Here is an 8,534-nt window from a genome sequence, read left to right as displayed (position 1 = left end):
ATTATCAACCCATCCTGGTCATAATAACAACCCATCCTGGTCATATAATCAACCCATCCTGGTCATAATAACAACCCATCCTGGTCATATAATCAACCCATCCTGGTCATATTATCAACCCATCCTGGTCATATTATCAACCCATCCTGGTCATAATAACAACCCATTCTGGTCATAATAACAACCCATATTATCAACCCATCCTGGTCATATTAACAACCCATCCTGGTCATAGTATCAACCCATATTATCAACCCATCCTGGTCATATTAACAACCCATCCTGGTCATGTTATCAACCCATATTATCAACCCATCCTGGTCATAATAACACCCTATCCTGGTCATAATAACAACCCATCCTGGTCATGTTATCAACCCATCCTGGTCATATTATCAACCCATCCTGGTCATATTATCAACCCATCCTGGTCATAATAACAACCCATCCTGGTCATAATAACAACCCATCCTGGTCATATAATCAACCCATCCTGGTCATAATAACAACCCATCCTGGTCATATAATCAACCCATCCTGGTCATATTATCAACCCATCCTGGTCATATTATCAACCCATCCTGGTCATATTAACAACCCATCCTGGTCATAATAACAACCCATATTATCAACCCATCCTGGTCATATTAACAACCCATCCTGGTCATAGTATCAACCCATATTATCAACCCATCCTGGTCATATTAACAACCCATCCTGGTCATAATATCAACCCATATTATCAACCCATCCTGGTCATAATAACACCATATCCTGGTCATAATAACAACCCATCCTGGTCATGTTATCAACCCATCCTGGTCATATTATCAACCCATCCTGGTCATAATAACAACCCATCCTGGTCATAATAACAACCCATCCTGGTTATATTATCAACCCATCCTGGTCATATTATCAACCCATCCTGGTCATGTTATCAACCCATCCTGGTTATATAATCAACCCATCCTGGTTATATTATCAACCCATCCTGGTCATATTATCAACCCATCCTGGTCATATAATCAACCCATCCTGGTCATAATAACAACCCATCCTGGTCATATTATCAACCCATCCTGGTCATAATAACAACCCATCCTGGTCATATTAACAACCCATATTATCAACCCATCCTGGTCATATTATCAACCCATCCTGGTCATATAATCAACCCATCCTGGACATAATAACAACCCATCCTGGTCATAATAACAACCCATATTATCAACCCATCCTGGTCATATTAACAACCCATCCTGGTCATAGTATCAACCCATATTATCAACCCATCCTGGTCATATTAACAACCCATCCTGGTCATAATATCAACCCATATTATCAACCCATCCTGGTCATAATATCACCCTATCCTGGTCATAATAACAACCCATCCTGGTCATGTTATCAACCCATCCTGGTCATATTATCAACCCATCCTGGTCATAATAACAACCCATCCTGGTCATAATAACAACCCATCCTGGTTATATTATCAACCCATCCTGGTCATATTATCAACCCATCCTGGTCATGTTATCAACCCATCCTGGTCATATAATCAACCCATCCTGGTCATAATAACAACCCATCCTGGTCATATTATCAACCCATCCTGGTCATAATAACAACCCATCCTGGTCATATTAACAACCCATATTATCAACCCATCCTGGTCATATTATCAACCCATCCTGGTCATATAATCAACCCATCCTGGACATATTATCAACCCATCCTGGTCATAATAACAACCCATCCTGGTCATAATAACAACCCATATTATCAACCCATCCTGGTCATATTAACAACCCATCCTGGTCATAGTATCAACCCATATTATCAACCCATCCTGGTCATATTAACAACCCATCCTGGTCATGTTATCAACCCATATTATCAACCCATCCTGGTCATAATAACACCCTATCCTGGTCATAATAACAACCCATCCTGGTCATGTTATCAACCCATCCTGGTCATATTATCAACCCATCCTGGTCATATTATCAACCCATCCTGGTCATAATAACAACCCATCCTGGTCATATAATCAACCCATCCTGGTCATAATAACAACCCATCCTGGTCATATAATCAACCCATCCTGGTCATATTATCAACCCATCCTGGTCATATTAACAACCCATCCTGGTCATGTTATCAACCCATATTATCAACCCATCCTGGTCATAATAACACCCTATCCTGGTCATAATAACAACCCATCCTGGTCATGTTATCAACCCATCCTGGTCATATTATCAACCCATCCTGGTCATATTATCAACCCATCCTGGTCCTATTAACAACCCATCCTGGTCATATAATCAACCCATCCTGGTCATAATAACAACCCATCCTGGTCATATAATCAACCCATCCTGGTCATATTATCAACCCATCCTGGTCATATTATCAACCCATCCTGGTCATAATAACAACCCATCCTGGTCATAATAACAACCCATATTATCAACCCATCCTGGTCATATTAACAACCCATCCTGGTCATAGTATCAACCCATATTATCAACCCATCCTGGTCATATTAACAACCCATCCTGGTCATAATATCAACCCATATTATCAACCTATCCTGGTCATAATAACACCCTATCCTGGTCATAATAACAACCCATCTTGGTCATGTTATCAACCCATCCTGGTCATATTATCAACCCATCCTGGTCATAATAACAACCCATCCTGGTCATAATAACAACCCATCCTGGTTATATTATCAACCCATCCTGGTCATATTATCAACCCATCCTGGTCATGGTATCAACCCATCCTGGTTATATAATCAACCCATCCTGGTTATATTATCAACCCATCCTGGTCATATTATCAACCCATCCTGGTCATATAATCAACCCATCCTGGTCATAATAACAACCCATCCTGGTCATATTATCAACCCATCCTGGTCATAATAACAACCCATCCTGGTCATATTAACAACCCATATTATCAACCCATCCTGGTCATATTATCAACCCATCCTGGTCATATAATCAACCCATCCTGGACATAATAACAACCCATCCTGGTCATAATAACAACCCATATTATCAACCCATCCTGGTCATATTAACAACCCATCCTGGTCATAGTATCAACCCATATTATCAACCCATCCTGGTCATATTAACAACCCATCCTGGTCATAATATCAACCCATATTATCAACCCATCCTGGTCATAATATCACCCTATCCTGGTCATAATAACAACCCATCCTGGTCATGTTATCAACCCATCCTGGTCATATTATCAACCCATCCTGGTCATAATAACAACCCATCCTGGTCATAATAACAACCCATCCTGGTTATATTATCAACCCATCCTGGTCATATTATCAACCCATCCTGGTCATGTTATCAACCCATCCTGGTCATATAATCAACCCATCCTGGTCATAATAACAACCCATCCTGGTCATATTATCAACCCATCCTGGTCATAATAACAACCCATCCTGGTCATATTAACAACCCATATTATCAACCCATCCTGGTCATATTATCAACCCATCCTGGTCATATAATCAACCCATCCTGGACATATTATCAACCCATCCTGGTCATAATAACAACCCATCCTGGTCATAATAACAACCCATATTATCAACCCATCCTGGTCATATTAACAACCCATCCTGGTCATAGTATCAACCCATATTATCAACCCATCCTGGTCATATTAACAACCCATCCTGGTCATAGTATCAACCCATATTATCAACCCATCCTGGTCATAATAACAACCTATCCTGGTCATATAAACAACCCATTCTGGTCATGTTATCAACCCATCCCGGTCATGTTATCAACCCATCCTGGTTATATTATCAACCCATATTATCAACCCATCCTGGTCATATTAACAACCCATCCTGGTCATAATAACAACCTATCCTGGTCATAATAACAACCCATCCTGGTCATGTTATCAACCCATCCTGGTCATGTTATCAACCCATCCTGGTCATATCAACCCATCCTGGTCATATTGTCAACCCATCCTGGTCATATTAACAACCCATCCTGGTCATAATAACAACCTATCCTGGTCATAATAACAACCCATCCTGGTCATGTTATCAACCCATCTTGGTCATATTATCAACCCATCCTGGTTATATTATCAACCCATATTATCAACCCATCCTGGTCATATTATCAACCCATCCTGGTCATGGTATCAACCCATCCTGGTTATATAATCAACCCATCCTGGTTATATTATCAACCCATCCTGGTCATATTATCAACCCATCCTGGTCATATAATCAACCCATCCTGGTCATAATAACAACCCATCCTGGTCATATTATCAACCCATCCTGGTCATAATAACAACCCATCCTGGTCATATTAACAACCCATATTATCAACCCATCCTGGTCATATTATCAACCCATCCTGGTCATATAATCAACCCATCCTGGACATAATAACAACCCATCCTGGTCATAATAACAACCCATATTATCAACCCATCCTGGTCATATTAACAACCCATCCTGGTCATAGTATCAACCCATATTATCAACCCATCCTGGTCATATTAACAACCCATCCTGGTCATAATATCAACCCATATTATCAACCCATCCTGGTCATAATATCACCCTATCCTGGTCATAATAACAACCCATCCTGGTCATGTTATCAACCCATCCTGGTCATATTATCAACCCATCCTGGTCATAATAACAACCCATCCTGGTCATAATAACAACCCATCCTGGTCATATTATCAACCCATCCTGGTCATGTTATCAACCCATCCTGGTCATATAATCAACCCATCCTGGTCATAATAACAACCCATCCTGGTCATATTATCAACCCATCCTGGTCATAATAACAACCCATCCTGGTCATATTAACAACCCATATTATCAACCCATCCTGGTCATATTATCAACCCATCCTGGTCATATAATCAACCCATCCTGGACATATTATCAACCCATCCTGGTCATAATAACAACCCATCCTGGTCATAATAACAACCCATATTATCAACCCATCCTGGTCATATTAACAACCCATCCTGGTCATAGTATCAACCCATATTATCAACCCATCCTGGTCATATTAACAACCCATCCTGGTCATAGTATCAACCCATATTATCAACCCATCCTGGTCATAATAACAACCTATCCTGGTCATATAAACAACCCATTCTGGTCATGTTATCAACCCATCCCGGTCATGTTATCAACCCATCCTGGTTATATTATCAACCCATATTATCAACCCATCCTGGTCATATTAACAACCCATCCTGGTCATAATAACAACCTATCCTGGTCATAATAACAACCCATCCTGGTCATGTTATCAACCCATCCTGGTCATGTTATCAACCCATCCTGGTCATATCAACCCATCCTGGTCATATTGTCAACCCATCCTGGTCATATTAACAACCCATCCTGGTCATAATAACAACCTATCCTGGTCATAATAACAACCCATCCTGGTCATGTTATCAACCCATCTTGGTCATATTATCAACCCATCCTGGTTATATTATCAACCCATATTATCAACACATCCTGGTCATGTTATCAACCCATCCTGGTCATATTATCAACCCATCCTGGTCATATTAACAACCCATCCTGGTCATAATAACAACCTATCCTGGTCATAATAACAACCCATCCTGGTCATGTTATCAACCCATCCTGGTCATGTTATCAACCCATCCTGGTCATATTATCAACCCATATTATCAACCCATCCTGGTCATATTAACAACCCATCCTGGTCATATTAACAACCCATCCTGGTCATGTTATCAACCCATCCTGGTCATATTAACAACCCATCCTGGTCATAGTATCAACCCATATTATCAACCCATCCTGGTCATAATAACAACCTATCCTGGTCATATAAACAACCCATTCTGGTCATGTTATCAACCCATCCTGGTCATAATAACAACCTATCCTGGTCATATTAACAACCCATCCTGGTCATGTTATCAACCCATCCTGGTCATATTAACAACCCATCCTGGTCATATTAACAACCCATCCTGGTCATAGTATCAACCCATATTATCAACCCATCCTGGTCATAATAACAACCTATCCTGGTCATATAAACAACCCATTCTGGTCATGTTATCAACCCATCCCGGTCATGTTATCAACCCATCCTGGTTATATTATCAACCCATATTATCAACCCATCCTGGTCATATTAACAACCCATCCTGGTCATAATAACAACCTATCCTGGTCATAATAACAACCCATCCTGGTCATGTTATCAACCCATCCTGGTCATATTATCAACCCATCCTGGTCATATTATCAACCCATCCTGGTCATATTAACAACCCATCCTGGTCATAATAACAACCTATCCTGGTCATAATAACAACCCATCCTGGTCATGTTATCAACCCATCCTGGTCATATTATCAACCCATCCTGGTTATATTATCAACCCATATTATCAACACATCCTGGTCATGTTATCAACCCATCCTGGTCATATTATCAACCCATCCTGGTCATATTAACAACCCATCCTGGTCAAAATAACAACCTATCCTGGTCATAATAACAACCCATCCTGGTCATGTTATCAACCCATCCTGGTCATATTATCAACCCATCCTGGTCATATTAACAACCCATCTTGTTTATATTATCAACCCATCCTGGTCATATTATCAACCCATCCTGGTCATAATAACAACCCATCCTGGTCATGTTATCAACCCATCCTGGTCATATTATCAACTCATCCTGGTCATATTAACAACCCATCCTGGTCATATTATCAACCCATACTGGTCATATTATCAACCCATCCTGGTCCTATTATCAACCCATTTTATCAACCCATCCTGGTCATATTATCAACCCATCCTGGTCATTTTATCAACCCATCCTGGTCCTATTATCAACCCATCCTGGTCCTATTATCAACCCATTCTGGTCATTTTATCAACCCATCCTGGTCATAGTATCAACCCATCCTGGTCATATTAACAACCCATCCTGGTCATGTTATCACCCCATATTATCAACCCATCCTGGTCATATTATCAACCCATCCTGGTTGTTGCAATTAGATTCCTCCTCTTTCTAAGTTACTAATGAAGATGTTCATGTCTGTCACATCTGGAATCTCTCGCGTCAGGTTCTATTGGTTCTATTAATTGTGGTTCCCCAGTGAATTGCATTCTGGTAAATTAAGGTTTTATGATCTGTTTCATTCCAGGAGTTGTCCATTCAATATAGCCTTTTGACTGTAAGACGATAAGCATCTGGTCATGTATATACAGATATCTGATAGTATTTGCTGTTGATCACGTCATTTTAATGTTTGGAAAGTGTGTCAGTCCTTAAATGAGGGTCAGTGAGTCGGCAGCAAAATCTGATCTCATCTGATCTGATCTCTTCTGATCTGATCTATTTTCCACCGTGTCTTATATTGACATGTACTACTTATTATTATTATTAGAGCAGCAGGTAGCCTAGTGGTTAGAGGAGGTAGCCTAGTGGTTAGAGGAGGTAGCCTAGTGGTTAGAGGAGGTAGCCTAGTGGTTAGAGGAGGTAGCCTAGTGGTTAGAGGAGGTAGCCTAGTGGTTAGAGCAGGTAGCCTAGTGGTTAGAGCAGGTAGACTAGTGGTTAGAGGAGGTAGCCTAGTGGTTAGAGGAGGTAGCCTAGTGGTTAGAGCAGGTAGCCTAGTGGTTAGAGGAGGCAGGTAGCCTAGTGGTTAGAGGAGGCAGGTAGCCTAGTGGTTAGAGGAGGCAGGTAGCCTAGTGGTTAGAGGAGGCAGTTAGCCTAGTGGTTAAAGGAGGCAGGTAGCCTAGTGGTTAGAGGAGGTAGCCTAGTGGTTAGAGGAGGTAGCCTAGTGGTTAGAGCAGGTAGCCTAGTGGTTAGAGGAGGCAGGTAGCCTAGTGGTTAGAGGAGGCAGGTAGCCTAGTGGTTAGAGGAGGCAGGTAACCTAGTGGTTAGAGGAGGCAGGTAGCCTAGTGGTTAGAGGAGGCAGTTAGCCTAGTGGTTAAAGGAGGCAGGTAGCCTAGTGGTTAGAGGAGGTAGCCTAGTGGTTAGAGCAGGTAGCCTAGTGGTTAGAGCAGGTAGCCTAGTGGTTAGAGCAGGTAGCCTAGTGTTTAGAGCAGGTAGTGTAGTGGTTAGAGAGGCAGGTAGACTAGTGGTTAGAGGAGGCAGGTAGCCTAGTGGTTTGAGGAGGCAGGTAGCCTAGTGGTTAGAGGAGGCAGGTAGCCTAGTGGTTAGAGGAGGCAGGTAACCTAGTGGTTAGAGGAGGCAGGTAGCCTAGTGGTTAGAGGAGGCAGTTAGCCTAGTGGTTAAAGGAGGCAGGTAGCCTAGTGGTTAGAGGAGGTAGCCTAGTGGTTAGAGCAGGTAGCCTAGTGGTTAGAGCAGGTAGCCTAGTGGTTAGAGCAGGTAGCCTAGTGTTTAGAGCAGGTAGTGTAGTGGTTAGAGAGGCAGGTAGACTAGTGGTTAGAGGAGGCAGGTAGCC

The sequence above is a fragment of the Oncorhynchus kisutch genome, linkage group LG22, assembly GCF_002021735.2.
Source record: "Oncorhynchus kisutch isolate 150728-3 linkage group LG22, Okis_V2, whole genome shotgun sequence".
Lineage (NCBI taxonomy): Eukaryota > Metazoa > Chordata > Actinopteri > Salmoniformes > Salmonidae > Oncorhynchus > Oncorhynchus kisutch.
The sequence above is the reverse complement of the archived record's forward strand: the minus strand, read 5'-3'. Positions refer to the sequence as shown.